This window comes from Zootoca vivipara, chromosome 1 (assembly GCF_965207765.1).
Source record: "Zootoca vivipara chromosome 1, rZooViv2.hap1.1, whole genome shotgun sequence".
NCBI classification, from domain to species: Eukaryota; Metazoa; Chordata; class Lepidosauria; order Squamata; family Lacertidae; genus Zootoca; species Zootoca vivipara.
This window is the reverse complement of record NC_142582.1, coordinates 27,182,673-27,206,546: the sequence shown is the minus strand read 5'-3', so window position 1 is coordinate 27,206,546 and position 23,874 is coordinate 27,182,673.

Here is a 23,874-nt window from a genome sequence, read left to right as displayed (position 1 = left end):
AGCCGCTTTGGAGTGTCTTAACTGAGAGCAGGGTGTGTGGTTTTTTTAAAAAAAAGGTTTTATTGATTTTCAGTATATAAATACAATTACAAAAAGTAATGAAGGTACCAGATGAATCTCATGTTTACCCACAATATGGCTTATTTCCATAAATGTGCTTTGCTAGAAGGGCTGTGCATGGTCACATGCCCACCACGTGTAGAATGTTGTACCTATCCTGTTACAGCCTCTCCAGCACAGGGGTGGAAGTGTTTTGTTGATATACCTACATCAGGCACCCCCAAACTGCGGCCCTCCAGATGTTTTGGCCTACAACTCCCATGATCCCTAGCTAACAGGACCAGTGGTCGGGGAAGATGGGAATTGTAGTCCAAAACATCTGGAGGGCCGAAGTTTGGGGGCGCCTGACCTACATTGTATGAGAATGAGGTGGTTCTAGTTTTGTTTTGTTTTTAACGGTATAAATGACTGCAAGGTTAAAAAGAAAACAAATGTGCATTTCTCTCAGACTGGATACCTTGATAAAAACAGAGAAGAAAGTACACAATGAATGGCAGCCTCGTTTTAGAGCTGTAGTAACTGCTTTGCAGCATGCTGAAGAGCCCATCACACCAATGCAGAGCCTTTCCGGAAGCTAATAAGGGACGAGTGTGGGCATCCCTTTCTTCTTCCTTGCCCGTTGCTGTTACAGGCAAAGTTGCTGTGCAGCTAGCACAAGGAAACGCGCAGTCCTCAACAAACCTCTTAACCCGGTGGAAAATTAGTATATTCAATGAATCTCTCATTGCTCCGGCACTCCTGAAACCTGAAGAATGGGCTACATGACAAGTTATTCTTGCAATACAGACAGAAGTCTGGAAAGACTTTCTGTTTTTGGACACTATTGGTTTATTTTATCTCCTTCCTTTTGTTTCACAGAATAAGGACAATTTCAGTTCTCTTTATCTGGGTAGGCTAAAGTCATAATGTTATTTCAGTGTATGGAATACACACACATACACACACACACATATGGTAGATGGGTGATTACTTGACAACACTGGATAAGACAGATATTTATGGAAAGAGATCGTATTATTTTTGGCTGAATAGCAGGGATAGATAGCAACTCCTTTGCGTTACAAATGTGAATGTGAATTTTTTGGTAAACCTCCCTGCATTAAAAATGAATTAACTGTGTGATTATTAATTGTGCATATTCCAATCCCTTTGTGCTCTACCGCATGTTTCCTGAATCTCATTTGAATCCTTTGGCTAAGTAATGTGTCAAGGGGGGTAGTAGCCTGAATGCCTGATTTATTTAAAAAGCAGGACAGCACTTCCAGATTAGAATACCAATGAGTGGGGTTAAAAAGGCTTTACTATAGTTGGAGGGCAGCTCTCAGTCTGAGAAGTACCTGAAAAGGACCTCTATGGACTAATTTCCAGAATCACATTGTAATGTGGGCTCATGTCAATCATCAGAACAGACAGCTTCATCCCATGATATAAACTAGTTATACATTCAAGAGCTGCCAGAGGATCTTCATTAAAATGGGACTTAGCATTAAAAGAAGAGGTTGTTTTATTATAATACTTCAAACACAGTTTTTTTGTTTTATATGTTCTCTGAAACCCTTTTTTGTTCTTCTCCACAGTATCAAAAAAAAAACGTGCCACAGAAGAAGCGACAACATTAAATATTCCAATTTTTAATAGGAATCAAGGTAGCTTTTCTGGTTTAAGGCATAAAAATGATATACATTATTTTTTCCCCTAAATATATTCATGCCTTTGACTAACAAAAAGAAATCTCCAGATGTAATAGGAGGATGTTTTTAATCTTTTTTTGTGAGGAGGGATTTGCAAAGCCGCTACTCAAGTACAATATCTAGTGGCAAAGTCTATATCAGCGAGAGGTGTATATATTTGTATAAAACCTTTGGGCTATCGTCAGCTTTGAGATACAAGTGAGATATCACAATCCATGTCATTAAACTATAATGAGGCAGTATTAAGAAAAAACATTAACAATATCCATGGAAGTAAATCGTTGACAAAGTAATCCAGTATTTCAAGAAGCTATTACACACACACACACACACACACACACACACACACACACACACACGTATGTTTCTATTTACTTACACACCTGCCATTTCATAGACCCTCATTTAGCTATAACTTTACAAGTCAAACAATGTTTTCAAATTGAATGGGGCATTTCAATCAAAAGCTACTGCTTTATTAGCACAAAAGGAAAAGATTTAGGGGATTCTTCATGGTTGGCTACTGATTCAGCAATGTTTACCCTTTGGAGAAAGAATCGTCCAAACTTGGCCTGTACCTTTCCCAAATGCACTTCGATATTTTTATTTAAGCAGGATTTCAGGTTTTGGGTAGCCCACTGTAAAAGAAAAACGAATATTGGGTCACTTTTATTCATATATTGCAATTCCATAATTATTGGCTTAAAATGGCATCGTGTTCCCTACCAGGAAGCACATATCCAAGCCTGCACTGGGGTTTATTTCTGAGTAGACGTGCCTAGGTTTGTGCTGTAAATAGCAGAACCACCAAAAGCCAATGAGATGCTCAGGGAATGGTGATAGAGCATGCAGGGGTGTATGAAGGGGGGGTGGAGGGGACGGTCCGCCCCGGGTACTGCTCGGGCGGTGACAAGATGGCCCGCTGCCCCCCCAGCTATAGAGTGACTGAGGGTGCGGACACTGCGTGTGCAGGCCCTGGGCGATGGAGAGGGTTCCTCCGCCATTGAGAGCATGTGACTTGCATACAGCAGACCCCCAGATTCAATCCACAGCATATCCAGCTGAAAGCTTCAGCCTTTCCCTGTTAGGGTAGACAGCACAGGGCTATAAATGGACACATAATCTGGTTTGTTATAAGGAAGCTGTGCTTCCTGTGTTTACATAGCCTGGGTTCAAACCCCTGTTAAGCTATGGAACTAAGTTGCCTGTCACTACTTCTCAATCTAACCTGCCTCACAGGGTTGTTTTGAGGACGGAATTGTGCGGGAGGGATAACCATGCGTGCTGCTCCGACATCCCTTGAGGAAGTGTGAGACAGATACACAATTAATCCAGTAAAGGACTAATTCTAACTGCCACTCTTTTGGTATGTGCTGCGCATGCTGATTTCTTATGAAAGCCGACATCATACACAGGATTCTGGCACGAGTTTCTGTGTGCCGCTGTGAGTCTTTGGAACATGTATCATGCCACAATGTATGAAACGTGGGCAGCACCTCTGTGTATGAGGCACCTATCACTATGCAGCAGTGCACATAGCAGAATCTGGGGTGGTTCCCCTAGGTTGCTGGGTTTGCCAGGTTCCAGGCTCAGAACATAAGAAGACCCTTCCTACGCCAGGCCAGTGGCCCATCTAGTCTAATGTCTTCTTCTCACAGTGGCCAAGCAGATGGCTATGGGAAACTCACAAACAGGCCCCAAAGACAACACCACTCTCCCTTGAGGATGTGGGAGCATAAGGATGCCTTATCTGAACTGGCTATCTGTTAAAAAGAAAAAGCTTTCCCAGAATTTTTCACACCTTACCCTCGAAATGTTTTGAGGGCAGATGTAACAAAGTTCCTGTAAATAACAGAAACTGGCCTTATAATGATGAGCAGGTGGCCTCAGTATCACAAGTTCTTTTTAAATGCAGGGGTAGTATTATTAATCAGGTGACAAGATAAATTCTGATCTGCCTCATTACGCAATCCTGCCTCTGCTGCTATTTTCATTGGAGGGCTCTAATTACTAAGCAAGTTGCAACGTTTCTAAACATTGTTTAGACAATTGATGGTTGCTTTTCTGGTTTCTCTTTTTTAATGGTCCTACATATTTTACATTCTGCAGTTTTCTATCTGTGGTTAGTGGACCATAAATACCTTACAAATTTGTAGTTGTCTTTATGTCAGGAGTGGTCATGCAAGTTGGGTCACTCTGCTGCAGCCACTTCCCCAAATCTGCAGAGAAAATTCAGAATAGATCATCATTAATTAGAAGCAAGGTGGCCAACACTCCCTTACGACTATATACTTCTGGTATTGTTTTCACCTCAAACAGGTCGTTTACTGTACATTCGAATGATGCAAACTATGCGCAGTACAGGGTTATATTTTCAAGGGATCCACTCAAGGCAACTCTCTGGGAATAGTATCATTACAAAATGAGTTTCGAGAGCTTAGAAAATCCACCTGGTGTGTAAGCTCTGTTGCACTTGCATGAACCCAGAGAGAGCTTAATTAAAGTCTTTCTGATGCTTAGAGATAAAACAGACACACCAATCCTTGCTCTTTGGGGCTCTTAAAAGGAGTCTTTTGAAGCTTCCCTCATTGCTGTCTCTGTCATGCTGAAGGCTTCGATTATACACAAACACACACACACACAGAGAGAGAGAGCTTCATTTTAAAAAAAAAGTGCGCTTCCACAGTGCAGAATGAAACAGTGACAGGTACCGTGAAACCTCAGCACCTTTTTAGCCTCCATCTTAGGAGCAGTTAGCAGTACAATCTTTGATTTGCCCTTTACTGCTGCCTAATGGGTAAAAGGCACTGACATCTCAAATCTAAAGCACACAAAGCGTTGAAGGACTTGTGCACGTACAGCATAGAGGAGTCTCCACACCGCTATTAAAAGCGGAAAATTATAAAGGAGGGAGACTGAGAGAGACTCTGCTGCCAACAAAGAGTAGTGTCCTGTCAATAAACAGGACTGACAATGATGCCAGACTGTCCGGGTCCAAATCCTGACTTTACAGCCAACGCCTACTGAGCGCCCGATGCTCTCGGTGCTCATCTAGGTGAGCAGCAGGCACTCAGGACCTCACCAGATTGATCCTTTTCCTATTAAAGTCAATGCTGAATATATTTATGCAGCACCTCCTGATATAATATGCTGGCTGACACATCCTCAGTATTTATACATTGTACGAGTATTGCAGCAGGTATTGCAATATAGATTACTTTCCAAGAAGATGCAGAATTGTAGTGAGGAGCAACCTACATGGTTGGTCCCAGGATTTTTTTTATGTGCGCTTCTATCTCAGTTAAAGCATATAGCTCAGCCCGAATTTCACTTTGCATTTCCTTTATGGGTTTTTCAGAATCTTTTATGCATGTGAGATTGGAAATAAATTAATGTTGCCAGTTTACAGTACATTTTTGTCATAATGTTTGCAGAAAGAAGGGCAGAGGGACAGAAATGAATCTGTATAAAGGAAGCTCATTAAGAGAGAGATAGGATAGCTGTGCAAGCTCCGTTTAAATATTATGTAAACAGTATTACCTTAGTGACAAAGTCAAAGTGTGGAGAGGCAACCCTCCAGCAACTTGCTATAATTCTGTTTCTATGTCCAGTGGATTCCTCACCCCAACACGAACTTGCTGCTTCTTCACATCCACTCTGCCTATTTTTCCATCATCTGTATCTATACCTTTATCAATATTATTTCATTGTATCAGTGCATTAGAGATGGCAAACAAGTAGGATGCTCAAATCCATTAAATCCTACTCTGTGGAATACCAGCAATCAAGAATATCTCCTAAGATGATGATTATTATTAATATTTATTATTTATACTCCACCCATCTGGCTGGGTTTTCCCCGCCACTCTGGGCGGCTTCCAACAAATACCAAAATACATTGAAATATCACAGATTAAAAACTTCCCTAAACAGGGCTGCCTGTAAGATACTGTAAAACAAAACCGTTTCAAGCTGCTTCTTCAGTGTCACCAGTGAGACAGTTGCACTGAGGGACTTCAGCACGGAGTGTATTCCACAGAGGTCAATAAGCCTTGATAGTTGATCCATTTGCTTACCAGTGAAAATTAAAGCCTAAACAATCAGGTTCTTGCCAAACAGTTTGTTCGCAGTCAGGAAATCCAAATTGCAACTTAATAATGGAAGGAAAGTGCTGTGGTACACTGCACACAACAGCTGAAATCTGGATCTTGCTTACATGGTAAGCAGAGGAGACTAGCTTCATGTGCTTCCAAGAGGGATGTCCATGCAATAGTTGCTTAAAGACAGGGGTGCTCTCTCTCTTTTCTTCTTACTATGCTGTGCTGCAGGCCATATTAGCCACAGGGCCATAACACCTTCATCAGATTGCCAAATGAAGAATAGTCTATGGCAGTGTTTCCCAACCAGTGTGCCTCCAGATGTTTTGGGACTACAACTCCCATCATCCCTAGCTAGCAAGACCAGTGGTCAGGAATGATGGGAGTTGTAGTCCCAAAACATCTGGAGGCACACTGGTTGGGAAACACTGGTCTATGGTCCGTGAATTCCTAGCATGGTTAGGAAGTTGTGTGGAAACGCACCACCTCAGTTTTGGTGTCCGGGTGTCAGGATCCCTATTCAGACAATCTCAATACGCAGAAGCTAGAGAGAGAGAGAAGTGGTGGGGAAACAACATTGCTAGCCCAACCTTGATGCCATGCATGGCACTGGGGCAGGTGCCTACCCTGGGAAACCTTCACATCAGCAGCAGCTCACATGTAAGCCTTCAGCACAGTTGGGATCCCTGCATGATTATGGATCCCAACAGTGGCGGACTTTGGGCTTTCAAATTACAGTGGAGCCCTGTGCAATGCCAAAATTCAGTGCCCTCCTTGTGTTCTCGCCTTCTGTTCTACGTCATCGTTGCAGTGCCCCCTGTTGCGCCCTCTCGGCTCGGCACCCAGTGCAGGCGAACCAGTTGCACTCCCCTAAATCCACCACTGATTCCAACCATGTGGAAGCCTCCAGGGAATGGTACCAGTGCCACCCATGATCAGTGCCGTCAACTTTCCACTTTTTTTGCGGGAAATTCCCTTATTCAGTGCCCTTACTTTCATATCCGGGAGTTGACAGCACAACAGGATTTCCTTATCTTCAAATCCAGAGGTTGACAGCTATGTCCATGATGTCTTGTGGGGACAGCAGCGCAGCCCAGCTGCCTCCTATTATACACTTAGGAGAACTACATTTAGGATAAGCTGAACAGACTCAGGCTGTAGCCAGAATCTATTTGGTCCATATGGCACAATGTGTTTTTGTGAGCTGTGGGCCCAGTTCAGATATTTATTATGGTATCCACAGGGAAAGGGGTGCAAGCTCTTCTTCTTCAGTACACACATAAAAGGATACAGGTGCTCCACCGAGAACCCTATGCACATTTCTTTTACATAAAAATGATGGGAGCAGACCTTGGAATCAGGTTTTACACATATGGGTTTCTGTGCAGAGTATATTGCCTCAGGTGTTGCATGGAGGAGGGGAGATGCTTCATCACTGCATGAAGACAGTCATTGCGTGCCAAGACCCCCAGAAAATTCCCCCCAATAACTCAGACAGACACATTATTTTAGGTTTTGTTTTTGGCATAATTTTGGCCACAACTTTATTAAAAATTACAAATTAATTTGAGTGTTGGCCTTAGGCTTTGGTTAATCTTCTGCCCCATGGTGGGACAGGACCAGCTCTGACTTCCTACGGTAGGAAAGTCAAGTAAGCACCCCATGGTGGAGGAGATAGCTGAGACCAGGCCATCTCACCCACCAGAAATGTTCCCCAAGGCTCGTGCTCTGTATTGGCCCCAGCCCCGCACCATTGCAGGGGTGTAAGAACTAGAGCCCCGGAGCCCCAGGATTCCTTTAACGGAATACTTCTATAAGAGCAACACTGAGGGGCATGCACCTCCATGCGATGCCCCTCCCAAACTCATCAACCAAAGCCTAACCTGCAAACCTAACAAGTTGTGACTATTGCTAAGCAGTAGGCGAAAAACCAGATGGCACAGCCAATCAGCCAAATGGAAAAAAATTCCTACTGGCCCCTGAATACAGGCAGCGCCATAGCAAGGTCACTCTAAACCTGCAAAGAAAAGGAGGTGGGCGGGAGGGAGATTCAAATCACTAACCAGGAATGAGCTTAACACAAAAAACGCTGAGTACTTAAGCACTCGCCCTGTCAATCAAGGAATGGATACATGCAATTTACCCCAGCAGCACTCTGCCCTCCAATCATCTTCTCTCTTTGAGCTTAGACCCACCCCTTAACACACACACAGTCTTTTTCTGCTGGGTCCGGCCGCAACCCCCCATTTTTCCCTATGGGGTTAATGAGCTCTCTCAGACCCTGGTCCATATCCAAACAAGTGTTTCTTATTCAGCCTTGAATCTCAATGAGTGAGTTTGTGCCAGCCACAGGCTCTCTATCTTAACCTCCATGAAGACAGTGAGCTGAGTTTCCTGCTAGACCAGCAGGATAAAAATTTGCGAAACGAAAAACTGGATAAATCAAAGGAAGACAGAAGTTGTATCTCCATTTCAGTATTGTCTTGGTTAGTGAAAGGACTTGGATATGGGGAGGCAACTGACAGAAATTGATCTGTGATAGGTGCAGCATATGGTGAGCACTGAACTATCAAAGAAGGAAGATCTATAGAAACAATAGATTGGAGATATGCAGATTTCAATTGACAGAAATAACTTTATAGGGGAAGGGTAGTAGTGGATAGGTGGAGCTTCTCCAGGTAGGGCTTGGAAGGGCTCTTGCCTGAAATCCTGGACAGCTGCTGCCAGTCATTGTAGTTAATACTGAGTTAGATGGGCCAATATTCTGACTCCATATCATTATCGGCATAAGGCAGTTTCCTATGTTTCAGAGTGCCTAATTCCTCTAGATTTCCCACTGTGTATATGAGCAGAATGTGTAATTGTAGAAATTTTTCACATAACAACAGTAAAGAAACTGATAATGATTATAATAATAAATCACTATTTGCGCCATTAAGGGTGTATTCACATGATTTAACAATTTAATGCATGTTATCCTTTTATCAGAGGCTCCTAAATAAAGCTTGTCTTGACATTAAAGGACCTAATAACCAGAACTAAATTAAGCTAAAATGGTTTTGTGAAACTTTGCAGCGAATTAGTGATAGATGATAAAACTGCATGGGAAATAATTCTTGCATGTTTGCATGAGGGAGAGAAAGTTCTGTTTTTGACCCTTTCCAAAGGCTACAGAGCGCAGTGAGGTATAGCCTATGTATTTTACTACACTGTGTCTATTGATACATTTCAACCCCAGCTTCTGCTGTGCGCTCCGTTTGAAAAAAAAAATCTTTAGGGGAAAAATTGTGACAGCTAGAAATAAATTCAGCCTTGCAGATGTTAGATGTGTGTGTGTGTTTTTTAAAGACCATCGCCATCTCCACGCCAGCCACCTGAATACCTTTAAAAAAATGCTTTAACACCAGAATAAGGATTTGATGTCTAGTCACTTCTTCATAGCCATGTCTCTTTAAAGAAGACTTTCAATCATTAATGCATAAGTCAGTCAGCCAGCCAGACCTTTTTAATAAGCAGTTGAAGAGCCACTGTCTTTAGCACATGAAGCTAACAAAAGGCTCATTAGTCAAATGAACAAAGAATAGTTTGAATATCAATGTCTTATTTTAGAGGGAAACCTGCTCCACAAAAATTTCCATGCAGTCACTTGACTGGAGTTTCTCTGTCCAACTTTTAATGCTCCGGACCCTACTTATGAAAAATTGATGTCGAAGAAAATGTTGAAAGAATATATTCGCTGCATGTCATTTTAAGTGATGGGTCTTTACATTCAACAATCATTTAGAAAGTAGAAAATCTGTCTTGAAAGAATAAAAAAAGTTTATTTCTTTTCTTTTTTAAAGGAAGATCTTGCTCAACATATTCCCCTTTTGCTGTAGGATCATTTGTGAAAGTGCTGAGGAAGTAGAAAGTACATTTAAGAAATAAAACACCAGGCTCTTGCATGGGATCACAACAATATGAAAATAGTGCTCGGAAAGTGCTTTAGGTTTTGGGGCAGACTTACACCACAGTAATGCTTTGCCTTTGCCTTTGGAAGCCACTTCAACTAATGATAATGCTAACAGCATTTTAAAACATGGGTGGAATCGCTCACCATTAGAACATATGGTCAAAGGAAAGAGGAAGAAAGAATATTTAAGCTGTGGCACGGCATTCAAAACTGGCAACCCCTTTTTCAAACCACCTCAACTAAAAGCTACTTTTTTTAAAAAAATTGTTTTTATTAAGGGTTTTCTTGGTTTACAAAGATAAGAGCAATGTCTCTCTTAACATTTTTACAACTCAGTTTCGTTTGTTGAGACATTGGTGAGGGGAGGGGAAGGATAGTAGGTGGAGGGAGGGTGGGTGGGATGGGGTGGGTTTTTTCTTGTTAGCGACGCTTGCATAGGTTCTCTGTTGTTCGCTTGTTTTCCTTTGATGGTGAGAGATGCTGGGGTTGGCCTAGGATATGGTTGTTCCTTTGTGGTTAGCTGTGGTGGTCTTTGTTTTGTTTGTGAGCAAGGGGATGAGTGTTGTGGGTCAGGTTAACCATATTGATTCGTATGCTGTTGGTGGGTTTTTGTCGTTGTCTTGTTGGGCTGTGTATGTGATAAAGGGGAACCATACCGGGGTAATTTTTCTAGTAGGGCTGTTTCCCATACTATTTGGTACCAATGGTCCATGTTTATTCCTGATAGGTCTTTCCATAATGCATCTAAGTCCGCATGACAATTCTTCATTTGACTTGGAAAAACCAAAACCTACAATTCTAGTAAAAAAAAAACACTCAAAAGAAACACAAAATTTTGCACCGTATTCCATTAAAAAAACATTAACATGGTATACTTTATTTAGAAAGGCAGCCATGTTGTGGCAGGGAACAACCAGTTTCCAACATGTGTGCAATGAATTTTACAAAACTTTAGAGCAGGGGTTGAGAACCTCAGGCCTGAGACTCATAATCAGCCCTCCAGACCTTCCTTTCTGACTGTTGGAACTCCTCCTAGGCTACACCTCTTGCACCCCAGATATTTTTGCCTGGAAGTGTCCTCAGACTATGATGACGCTTCTTCCTTGGCTGGATAGAGAATGCAGAGCAGGTGTATGAGTGTGTGTGTAAATAAACTAGCCTGCTGTGCAAAGGTTAAGTTTATATTTGTTGCTCCACACTCTGTTGCCTCTGGCCCTACCTACCCCCTGGCATGTGGCTCCCAGAAGAGAATGTGGCCTGCTTTAGAAGGTTAGCAGACACTTGTGTTGATTGACAGTCCTGACTGATTTGTGATGATTTATGGAAAAGAGGAGAGAGAGAGAGAGAGAGAGAGAGAGAGAGAGAGAGAGAGAGAGAGAGAGAGAGAGAGAGAGGGAGAGAACTATACTCCAACTCAAGAAAGAGCCCTATATGGTATTATAGGAAATGTATTTAAGGGTTCTCCCCACCAGTATTTGGACCAATATGACACAATCTAATAGCACTGATGTCAACTAGCTGTAGTTTATGAGAATCACAGTGTGAGATGGTTGACAATATCTGAATCCAGCTAAACTAAATAAAAGGTCCCACACAAAGCGGCCTTGGTGTTGAAAGAGTTTGGTAAGCCATGCTTGTTTTATTAATCTTGGATGGAACTGCACTTAATAGTCAACTGATGGGTGTAGTTCAGAGACTGAACCATAGCTGCCAAGTCTCCCGTTTTTGTGGGAAACCCCCGGATTTTAATCCGTTTACCACTGTTATCCCAAATAGAAAAAAAATCTCGGAAATCCCCTGGATTTCCTACCTGCCAGGGAGAATGCACCCAGCGAGGAAAGAGACGCCTCTGTTTTGCCCAGAGAACCTGGCATCCTGCTCCATTTGTGTCACTCACTCGCCTGCGTGCTCTCCCTTTCGCTGCCTCCCTCCCTCCTCGCTCTCCCTCCCGCCCCCGACCAGGTCACTCGTGGACACAGGCCGCCTCTCGCTGTGGGAGCATCACAGCCTCATCGGCGTCTCTCTTTTGGTCTTCCGAGGCCACGCTTGGCAGATGAGGCACTCCTACCTTTGTGCCCCCTGCCTGGCAGGCTGCCCTCTGGCCCTCCTCCTCCCCGCCTCTCCCTTCCCCTTCCCGGAGGGTTCTTTGCAAAAGCAAGCACGACGCGGACAGAGGTGGAGACTGGAGGCAGGCAGGAAGGCCCGGAGGCAAACGAGGAGGCCCGGAGGATAGAAATTGGAGTTTCTAATGATGTGGCCCAGGGGAGGGAGAGACAGATTATGTGTGCACGTTAAACAGGGTTGGTCTAGATGACTCCACGGTTCTGCTTCTTTTTTGAGGGGAGGAGGAGGAAGATGGAGCGCCTCTCATCTCCTGCACGTGGATCATTAAGAGCTGATTAGTTTCTCCAGCGGCGGCGACAAAAGCAGTTGGAAAAGGAAGTGCCTCGGCCAGGACAAAACTGCAGAAAGCAACTACTTGGCCCCCTTTCAAGATGATTAAAGCGGATTAGTCAGTCCTCGGAGAGCTGACAGCTCACGAAGTGTGATGATCCCGTGTCTCAGCGCGTTTCCCTCGGAAACTAAAAAAGCGTCATTGCATTTATTGTGTGGGGCTTGCTCCCCTCGCCACCTTGGGGTGGGAATGGGGCTGGGATGCACCCATACCACAAAGGAAAGCTGGCTCTTTCTCTCCCAGCCCTGTGGGCAGGATACAAGACTTTATCCGGAATTTAGTAATGTGTGAGTGGGCAGGGAGGCTCCATTTCGGGTACCGCTCTGCCCATGTCTGGGCACCGGAAATCGGGCAGAGCGGCACCGAAAGTCCAGACATGCGTAGAAGCGACTTCCGGTGCCGCGCCGCTGCTGATCCCGCATTTTTCAACGGGAAACTTGGCAGCTATGGACTGAACCGCTGTGTGTCTGCCTTGCTAAGTCACACTGAGGAAAATTGTCATTTTTCTATTTTCTATCAGACAGCTCTGTTTAAAATCATTTGTTGTTGATAAAATCATATAGACATGACACTGGAAGCTGACAACTGGATCCCTACAGGTTTTTTTTTTAAAATGGCTGATTAAAGCACTTGAAATCACTGAGGTAGACAGAGAAGTTAAAAACAGCTGTTTCAACAATAGAAAAATGGTTCTGTTTAATTCCTCTTGGAATATGAATTGTAATTCTGTAGATGCAGAAAAGAAAGTTTTGGGTTTTTTTACTCCTTTTAAAGGCGGGGGAGAGGAGCTGGAATCCAGCAATGCAGCCCTCCCATACAAAGATCGCTCTCTCATTATCTGAAGAAGTGTGCATGCACACGAAAGCTCATACCAATAACAAACTTAGCTGGTCTCTAAGGTGCTACTGGAAGGAATTTTTTTATTTTGCAATTACAAGGTTATCTTCAAACACCAACACCGCCATCCAAATGTTCTCAAAAGCTCCATCTGCTATGGATATCAACCTGCATGGAAGGTTCTAGATTTGCATCTGTATTATCTTGTGCTTTATCAAAAGCAAAGCAAGCAAGCGCGCGCACACACACACACCATTCTGCTATGTATGGTACGTTCAAAACCTTGATATTCCAAACCTTCAAAACACTGCTCAAAGTGACTCTGAGGCAGCAACGAGGCACATAGGAGACTCCTGCTAGGGATACAGAAATAAAGAGTGGAGACTGCACTCTTTAGCATGCAGAACGTCACAGGTTCAATTCCTGGCATTTCTGATTAGAAGGACAGGGATGGGGAAATGAATGCCCCCCCCCAATATTGTTGTACAGCTCCCATAATCCCCAGCCTGCATGACCAATGCCTGGGGTGATGGAGTTCAGCAACATGTAGGGGGCCATAGATATCCCACCACTGAGATAGGAGGTGATTGAGAGCTCTTGCCAGTCAGGCTAGACTGGGCTTGATGGGCCCATGTTTAAGACATGACAATATTCATCTTTATAGAAGTAGTGAACTGTGTGCTCCCCAAAAATAACACCTCCATCTATATCCCACTTTTCTTCTTTTGCTGAACCCAAGGCAAAATAATAATAATAATAATAATAATAATAATAATAATAATAATAATAATAATAAATTTATTTATACCTCACCCTCCCCAGTCAAAACTGGGCTCAGGGCGGCTAACACCAATAAAATTACAATAATACATAAAAAAAGAAAACAATTAATAAAAATACAGATTAAAATACAATATTAAAATTTAAAATGCAGCCTCATTTTAAGTAGTCCATAAATCCAAACCATGAGGGAGGAAAACACAGGGGTTAGACTGAATCCAACCCAAAGGCCAGGCGGAACAGCTCTGTCTTGCAGACCCTGCAGAAAGATGACGAATCCCGCAGGGTCCTGGTCTCCTGTGAAAGAGTGTTCCACCAAGTTGGGGCCAATACTGAAAAGGCCCTGGCCCTGGTTGAGGCCAATCTAGCCACCTTATGGCTCGGGATCTCCAGAATATTGTTGTTTGTGGACCCTAAGGTCCTCCACGGGGCATACATTTGATCCCGTCTAGGCAGTGGCCAGATCCAGACCTCCCTAGCTGCAGCAGGGTGAAGGCCTCTGTGCCTTCAGATCCTGCCTTTGTGAACAATGAGGGTGTGGAGACCAGGGGGGGGGGAGTTGACCGAAATCACGTACACAATAAATCGAGTCTTTCTAGTAATTCTCATTTGATCAAATAAGTGTACAGGCAGTATGTGCTGGTTATAATATCAAGGACCAGAAATTATATATATAATTTCTAAGTTGAGGCACCAGAATGTTGATGTTGTATCAAGGGGGAAAGTTTGTGCAGTTCTTTCTCTTGCAGAAGTAATAAAAAGTTTCTGTGGGAGAAATTTGTAGACAAAATTCATTGCAACTTTGGCATGCTTTTGATATGGGGCTAAGTGGATTGGGGGGTGGGGAGAGAAACTTTCCCCCCTTCTCTGTAATACCAGAAGAGCTACAGACTCTGATCAAACTCAGAAAGGTCAGGAAGAATGCCACTAAGGTGGCTAGAGAACTGGCTTGGATACTTTAGACAGAGGTCACTTGTGGGGGTGCATAACAGAAAGCAAAGGCAGGTAGAATGATGCCGTAAGCATCAGGGTTTAGGCTAGAGCGTCTGTCCCCCCCCCCCTTGTGTTCTAATGGCCTGATTGAAGGAATGAGCAGAATGGAAGATGCTCTCCCCCCCCCTTACTTTCTCTGATGTGAAAATGGAATGGAGGGAGGAAGAAGTCAATAGAAAGGTGAAAAGTGCTAGAAGTCAAGTGTGGCTTAGGACAAACTGAGAGCCTGAGGGTGCAATTCTAACCCCACAGAAATAAATGAAAGTCGCCCTGACCTTCCTAAACACATCTGCTCTGCTATTTTCCGGACCCGGACTTGATCACAGGGAAAGATATTAAGGAGATGCAGCCTCGGTGGGATTAGGGTTGCATGCTGACCAGGATGAAAGTCATTTTATGCAGATTGTTGTGTGGTGAAGGTGGCACACTGCTAAGTCCCCACCCCCACCCCCGCCAGATTTGAAAATGCAGCTGTGCCTGTTCAAACTGCAACAGGACAGAGATCAAGAGGGAAAGGTCAGGTACTAGTCACATAATGAGATACAATTTGGGAGGTATCAAATTGGGTGTCCCGCGGGGGAGAGAAAAAAGCAACAAGTTCTGAGGCAGTAAGAGTAACATTAGCGACTGATTAAAACGGTGGCAGTAGCAAACTGATTGTGTCCGTCCCCCGTCCCCACCCCAGACAGGATAGCAAATAGCTGAGCTTTCTCGTAACCTTGCTAGACAAAGCGAGTCTGAAGAAGGGCTGCAACAGAGACGGACCAACTGGGATCCTCATTGTAAGGGACAGTTTTGTGTTTTGTTGGAAGGAGCCAGTGATTAACAGGAAACTCTATTAAGGTGGACACAGCCCTGAGGGGGATGGAGTGCAACAGTGCTGGAGGCTATCTGAGCCTCTGTTAAGTAGAGGGAACGAAGGGGCATGAACTTCCGCTGATCTGGACAGTTTAAAAAAGTTTGCCAGGATTTTCTTACACGAAACTATGAAGAATAGGATACAGCGACACAGAGCTTAGGAAAGGGGAGGAGGGGGGCTGAAAGGGGCAAATAAATCTGTAGGGTGCAACTGTCAAAATAAAGACATGGTTCACAAAGTCGTTAATTCTGCAGTTTAAAATTTCTTTGTAAACTGCCCGTGGAATATCAATTTTTGAGAGAAGTGTGGTTTATAACTTAAAAATTAAAAAAAAAACCACTTTTTCTCTGTGCGTGTATACTGCCCTTCATCCACAGATCTCAGAGTGGTAAACAACATAAAATTACAATAAAAAATAAGTACAACAGCAAACCAATTATCCTCCCCCCCCAACCACATTTAAAAGTGCACCAGGTGTCAATCAGCCAAAGGTCTGGTTGAAGAGGAACATTTTCGTCTGGCGCCTAAAGGTGTATAATGAAGGTGCCAGGCAAGCCTTCCTGAGGAGGGCATCCCACAAATGAGGAGCCACTGCAGAAAAGGCCTGTTCTCGTGTTGCCACCCTTCAGACATCTTGTGGAGGAGGCACATGAAGAAGGGCCTCAGAATATGCAAAACTGTGCAGTGGTTCCAGGTTAATATGTGATTCTGAAATATATCAAGACAAATATATTACTCCCAAGGACAAGGAAAATACATTCTATCATTCATATTAACAATACTTGTATCATACAGTGGAACCTTGTGTTGCGTACTGCCCTCCTTACAAATGCTTCGGGTTATGAGCTAACCCGGAAGTAGATGCTCCCGGTTGCGAACTTTGCCCCGGGATGCAAGCAGAAGTCGTGCGCGGCGGCACGGCAGCAGCGGGAGGCGCCATTAGCAAAAGCATGCCTCATGTTAAGAACAGTTTTGGGTTACAAACGGACCTCCGGAACGAATTAAGCTTGTAACCAGAGGTACCACTGTATTTCCAAACCAAAAGAGCAAAGTTTTCTCTGCAAACTGATTATGTAGTGGGAGGTTGCATGCTATTGGTGTTACACTTCCTCTGAAGAAGTGGGTACGTAGTTTGGGCATACTTCTGGATCCTTTGCTGTCACTTGAGGCTCAGGTGGCCTTAGGGGCACGGCGATAACTTTACTTCTGTCATCAGGTGACTTAGAAAGCCAACTTTGGGGCATCTCTTTGCCAGCAGAATTTCTTAAGCTTTGCCAGTATCAGAAGATCTTTATCCCTTGCTCATTCACAGTCTCATGGTTTATTTTCTTCACATGCTTCCATGCTAAACTTATTTCCACCTTGTGGAATTTCAGCCTTTGGCAGTCTTGAATTTGTGCAATTGCATCCAGGCACCTAAACGTCCATCAAATTTTATCCCCCTACCCAAAACAACTTGCCTCAAATAAGGAGGAGAAACTTTGCATGCTTGGGTTCCAGAACCATAATGGCTTTAGTTTCTGCCTGGAAAAAAAACACTAGTGAAAGATATTACTATTATTTTATCCTTGTTGATGTGGTTAGAGTTCTTACCTGCCCTTCACCATAAGATCACAGAGCAGATTACAACAATTAAAAACTAAAAATGCAAGGATCAGATTAGACCCATTGAAATTAATGAACATGACTAAGTTAGGACCATTAATTTCAATGAGTCTGCTCTGAGGAAAGCTTAGATGTATTCCACCCATTCAGTGGAAGGAGTGGAAGGGCTGCAGAGGCACATATTTGCTATATGCTTTAGAAAAACATCTTTGATGATACATGAGACGATGGCAGAAGACATCAGGAGAGGCCAGTCACTAAAACTGCCTGTATAAAATTGCACCATTTTTCATTAGATGCAGGATTTTTTAGTTGGGAGGTGAGCAGAGGAGACAACCAGGAAATGGACAAAATGAGGCAGATCACGGGATGTAGTTGTTGTTGTTTTTAAAAAAGGATCTCTTTCTTGAGTAACAGTAGTCGAGCATGTAAACATGACAATCTGGATGTATTGTACCCTTACAGGACTTTTGGAAGTGCTGTAACTCAGTGGTAGAGCAGGTGTTTTGCATGCAGAAGGTCCCAGGTTCAATCCTGGTACCTCCAGGTAGGTCCAGACAAGGCTTCTGTGTCTGAAATCCCATCAATCAGCGTAGACAGTGCTGAGCTAGGTAGAACAATGGCCTAACTTGATCTAAGGTGCCTTACTTCCAGGTTCTTGACTGGACAATGAAGCAAACCAAGACATAATAGAAAGTGTGGGTGATGGGAGAATCAAGAAACAGTCAGAAACGGGCAATAATCACTGCTTTCCTGTCTGGTCAATAGAAGGCTATGACAGAGTTAAGAGGGAAAAGGGAGAAGGGAGAAGAGGAAGTAGGGAGGAGAAGAGGAGGGAGGAGGAGGAGGAGGAGAAGAAAAACCCAATTCAGCACAAAGAATATAAATGACTTAATGCATCGCTCACTCTGCTCATCTTGGAGGGGTCTGCCTGGGGTTGCTGTCACCATAGTAAGATTAATCAAGAAGGGATCTTTTAGACAAAGGAAAACAGACCACAATCATTGTATAATATTGATTCCTCACATCTCAAATGAGGAGGAAGGGATTCATTGGTTCCTTTCATGCACCTGCCCAAACAGAAACTGCTTTAGCTTAGTTGTCACACCAGGCATTGCTGACTGTGGACATTACTGATTTTAATTTTTGCTTCGTATACTTTGTTTTCAAGCCTCCATATGGCAGAAGGATTGTTTTGTTTGGCTGCCTTCACTGCCTCTCTGGCGTATACTGTCTGGCCCCTTGCACTGCGAGGGCAGTCAATTTCATTTTTTTCTGTGTTCAATACAAAGAGCTTTGAGAAGGAATGTGCTTCTTTCATTGCTAGAGGTGGGGGGTGGTGAGCAGATCCTCTCCATCAGCCTCCTCCTTTTCACCACACACATCTAAGTATAATTCTACCCAGAAAGACAACAAGAAGAAAGCACACACATAAAGACAAAGGCTAGCCACAGCACAGCCAACATCAACTGTATTGATAAGAGAATGGTTGAATGAATATTAAAGGCCAGATAGGCAAAAGGTTTTCACTACTGTTCTCTGAAAGGGTTATAAGATATGCTTCCTCTTTCTGTGTGTTTATAATGAGGAGGGAAAGAACTTGTGGCCTTCCTTCTAGATGAGGTTGGACTCCAACTCTCATCAGCACCAACACCTCTCTTCCCTGATCTAATTCATAGATGATGTGTTGCTTCTACTTAGGCTTCAGCTGTGACCTTTGGCCACCCAGCAAATGGCATAGTGGCAACAAACTTCAAAGGCATCAGTGTCTTTTAAGCTTCCCCTTTGCAGTCCCAGGTGAAGGGTGCACAAGGCCAGCGGCCAGCAAACCCCAGCCCCCAGGAGAGAGAAAGAGGAACAGGACAAGATCTTGGGTTTGAGTAGGCCGCAACTTTATTGATTACAGATGTTAAATTGGTTTGGGCATTGGCATTGGGCATGCAACTTGAATCGATTAACTCAACAGCTGATTGTTGAGCTGGGAGCGATGATTGTGGCTCCCTTTATGACGCAGCCACGCCCTCTAGCCTGTTTGTCATTGGCCCATTCCAACAGGCAGGCTCCTGCCAACTCGTGCAGCCACAGGAGGAGGGTTTTGTCCTCCGATGGCTGCGTGGGATGGGAAGAGGGCACCCAGTTTGGCAATAGTCACACTGGGCCGCAAACAACTGCTCCCAGGGGACTTAGGATAAGCAGCCATTGCTTCCTCTTATTTTTTTGGCATGAAGGGTCCTGCCACGCCACAAACCTTTGGATGGCTGCCATTGAGCAAGCCATACAGGTGCATCTTTCATTTAAGTTAATGCCTTGACATGACTTTACATGCTTCCTTTTGGTTTAATTTATCACGTGTCCTGGCACCATTTATCACTAAATGCAGAATGATGAAGAAATGGCTCTATTAAAACTGAACAGCTACTGAATTAAAAAGCTGTTAAATGAGTTGGAGTGCAGACCACTGTTAACAATGTGTGGGAAGGGGGTTTGGGCTTGAATAAATTGCTTTCCCAGTAATAATCTAAAGAGCCCACCTTTGGAGGAGCATGTTCAAGCATTCACATCTTGATTTTTCCAACTACATTAAGACTTGTTCTTATTTTAAAAAAATTAGCCTCATGGAGAAGGTGGGGGGAGGAGCCTGGATCTTCCAAAATGCTGTGATTTCCTCCTCTGTTTAAAAACTGAGGAAATAGCAGAGGTGGTGTTGCTTTTTTTCAAAAGTACATCCAAGGCACAGTAACAGATTTCCAATTGAGATACATTTCTCTTGCTCACCCATAATCTATTTGTAATGCTTTTTACAATATTTTAATGCACTCTGCCACACTAACTTGTAAATAATAAATACACGCTTCGTATACTTCAGGAAAAAAAGTCTGCACACAGCCCTCCTTGCAAATAGCAAACAGCCGGCCTGCTAATGAGTTCAGATTCATTTTCATTTTATTGATTGCCATAAGCTTAGGTAGGTAATGGAAAAGAGCCAATATGCAGCTGATATTGCCCCTGACATGGCATGACAATTGCAAACCTGAAAGTGCGTTCTTAATAATAAGGGGAAATCTGACAACCTACCGAGCATGTCCTCAAAGCTTATGCATTTCAAACGCCAGGTTGCCAGAAACAAGTGTGCAACCTTGCGGTGTTCTTGGAGGAAGCAGGGAGCTTTTTTAATCCTTAAAAACAGGTGGCAATTATGATTACTCTTCTTCCTGACTGCTAAGATACTGTAGTTAGGAACAAAGGGCTGTTTAATGATATTCGATTCTGGTCTGGAAATAATACAGTTCAATCGGAGGAAGCCTTTACTTACACAGAGTGCACTCCTATTCCCAGTTAACTTTATTATTGGGAGCAGAGTTGTGCTCTTCATTAGCCTCTTTGAAATGACCTCCTGGTGGACATCTCAGATCCATAAAAAAAGGGCAACTTCGTGGTGTGACTGGCATATGCTTACAAACGCCATATTGGGGGAGTGGGGGAAGAATATAACTTGTCTAAAATGCTCTTCCTCAAAATATGCAGTGACAGATAACTCAGGGGAACTTCTCCCAAAAGACAAGTTCCAGTAAAAGCATTGTCGCTTTTTATACAAGGGAATCCTTTTCTAAGGTGCCCCTGATGATTAGCTGAGCCTCAATATTGCAAATGAGGAAAATTCACCATTTCCCATTCATGGTGTGAGGGCTGAACGTGGGCTTTTGAAGAGAAGTGATCCAAAGATTCAGGAGGTTTGAGGAAGCTACAAAACAAAACAAAAATTGGAGACTAATGAAAGCAACAACTGGATATGCTGCTTCATGGTCCTGAACAACTTTTGGAAATTGTGGAGAAGAGGGTCGCTGCACAGTCCTTTCAAGCTGAGATTTCAAGACTATAAGGGAGGCATGCTTCCCAGTGGGAAACCATGGTCTGAGTTTCAGGTTGGAACATAGGACCCTTAATAAAATTTAGATTGCTTTGATTAAAGCTTGTCCATAAAGAATATGATATGATCATAAGCTGGGTTCGGGAACTTTGGGCTCTCCAGATATTGCTACCAAGCCTGGCCAGTGGCAAGGGATGATGGGAGTTGTAGCTTTGTAACATCTGAAGAGCATCTGCTTTAGAGGTTATCTATGCAACTTCTCTCTCTTTCTCTCTCATCATGTGAAGGATTAGAGTGGGACTATGGAGCCCCAGGCCCACCCAGGGCCTAATGTGGCCATCTGGGTCTCTCTATCTGATCCTTGGATTCTCCCCAGGCCCCACCCCACAGTGTCCCTACAATACAATTTGCCTTGGTGGCAGCCCAGTAACCAACGTTGTCCGTACCTTAGCTTCCAAATGTCTGACTGAACAAGAAAGTCTTAGCCCACTGGAGGAAACATAACCAAGAGGGAGCCAATCCAATCGTTTCAGTGAGGGAATTCCACAATGTGGGAACAGCAACAGAAAAGACTCTATTGTGTCACTACCAACTGTGCTCCTGATGTTGATGGACTGAGAGGAAGTGCTCACCTGAGGATCTGAGCACCCAGGCAGGTTGCATAGTTACCTTATTCCACCCCTTTCATTTCAGTGCAAATGAACTGCAATGCAAACGTAATCAGTTACCAATTGTTTGCATACTGAAAGCATCATAAACAACAACAGTGAATACCAATTGTATTTGCTGGATTGATTTCCATTCTAGATATCAGATGAATAAGCAAACACCAGCAATTCCCATTCCCATTTTCATCTGTATTCTCCAACATCCCTAGCCATAACACACACACACACACACACACACTAATCCTCCTTTAATATCTGCAGATGCGATCCTAGCAAATGTTTCCTTTGGATGGCAAAGACCATGTGCTGAGTGGCAATAACAGTTTGTATCTAGGTGAAGTCAAATTAATGAAATCCAAGGGCTTTGAGTATAGCTTAGTCATACACAACCTAATGTGAACATCTCTTAAACATCTGTATAAAAATTGTTACTAATGTCTTGCCAGCAGCTATTAATCTCCCCCTCCCCCCCACCTTTTACTATGTTTGGTTTTCATTATTGTCTTGATTCTTTCAGTTTATTTGCTCTGAATTCTTTCTGTTTTATGCAGCCTTCTAGAGTGCTTTGGTAAATAGGTGTGCCATAAGCTATGAAGCAAATAAAGTATTTAAATATTATTTTGCTCGTAAATCAGTTGGCTGAATGCAAGATAACATGCCATTTATAAGTAAGTGTTTAACTTCCAGAGTGTTTCTGCAGATGAGTAGGAGGGCTGATTAAACAGTAAACCTAAGGTGGATTTTCAATTTTTCATTCAATCATGCATGATTTAAGTAGCTTAATTTCCATGTTGAAGCATGTCTCTGGCTCCTGTCACTTTGAATTATAAATATGTCGGGGTGTCAACTATTAAAAAACACAGTAAATATTACTTTGTGAGTGACATGCTAAATGCTTTACTATGCATTTCCATCCATAAGTAAATATGACACCGAGTTTTCATAGGCCACTGATTATTGATGACACCGTGCCATCAAAATACATCCAGCAATGTCTTTCACACTTGATACAGTTATGCTAGCATTACATTAGACATCATACTGAGGAACAAACTTGTCTAAATAAAGACATCGAAAGACGAAGGTTCCAATCCTGAATACAAACCAGTCCAAGTAAAGACATCAAAACAGAAAAATGAGATGCAAGAAAGAGATCCTTGCTTCTCTTCCTCTGAAGAGATAATCATTAGTGTCAGTGCTGCCTGCCCATTGGAAGCGGAAGGGACTATTTGGACAACAGCATCCCTCATCTCCACAAATGTGATCAATTAGGTACATAAAATGCACTGATATCTACCAGGGACCCATGCAGGGGAAAGGGAAGGTCCAGATGTATTGGGCAAATACTGTACGTTTGTTGCCACCATTCTACCTTTTGTATACCCTATGTTACTCTTAAAAAGCAACGTTCATGCAGCATTTAACAGTACTGACTGCATGCCCTCTTCCTTAGCATTTGTTATTCCTCACATCCTGCTTATGTTCACACACAAACAGAACATTTTGAAAACCAAAGTTTGGATTGGCAAATTATGGAAATTACAGCAAAACTCTATAAACTTTTTTTCCTCTTGGGGGGACTATTTAATGGACAGTTATGGTCACTGGCGAAAATGTTTTTTGGTTTTGGAATTATTGGTGGATGGCTCGTCCACAAAGTAAGAATTGATTCCCTGATAAATGAAGTTCTTTCATGAGTACTTTGAAGGAGTGTGACGCAAGCATCAGAGTGTGGCGCAAGCAACACCCCTTTGCATCTGCTTTGCATAAAGAAGCGCACAGGTTCAATCTGTCCAGGTGGGGTTGAGAGAGACCCCTCCTGGAGAGCCACTGCCAGCTGGTATAGACCAGAGATGACGGGTGGTCTTCCAGGTGTTACTGTACTCTATCTCTCAGTCTCTCACCATCCCTCACCTGGGTACATAGGAGCCAACTCCTTGGAGTTGAGGTCCCTTTGTGCCGTGTGTGTGTGTGTGTGTGTGTGTGTGTGTGTGTGTGTGTTTCTGATA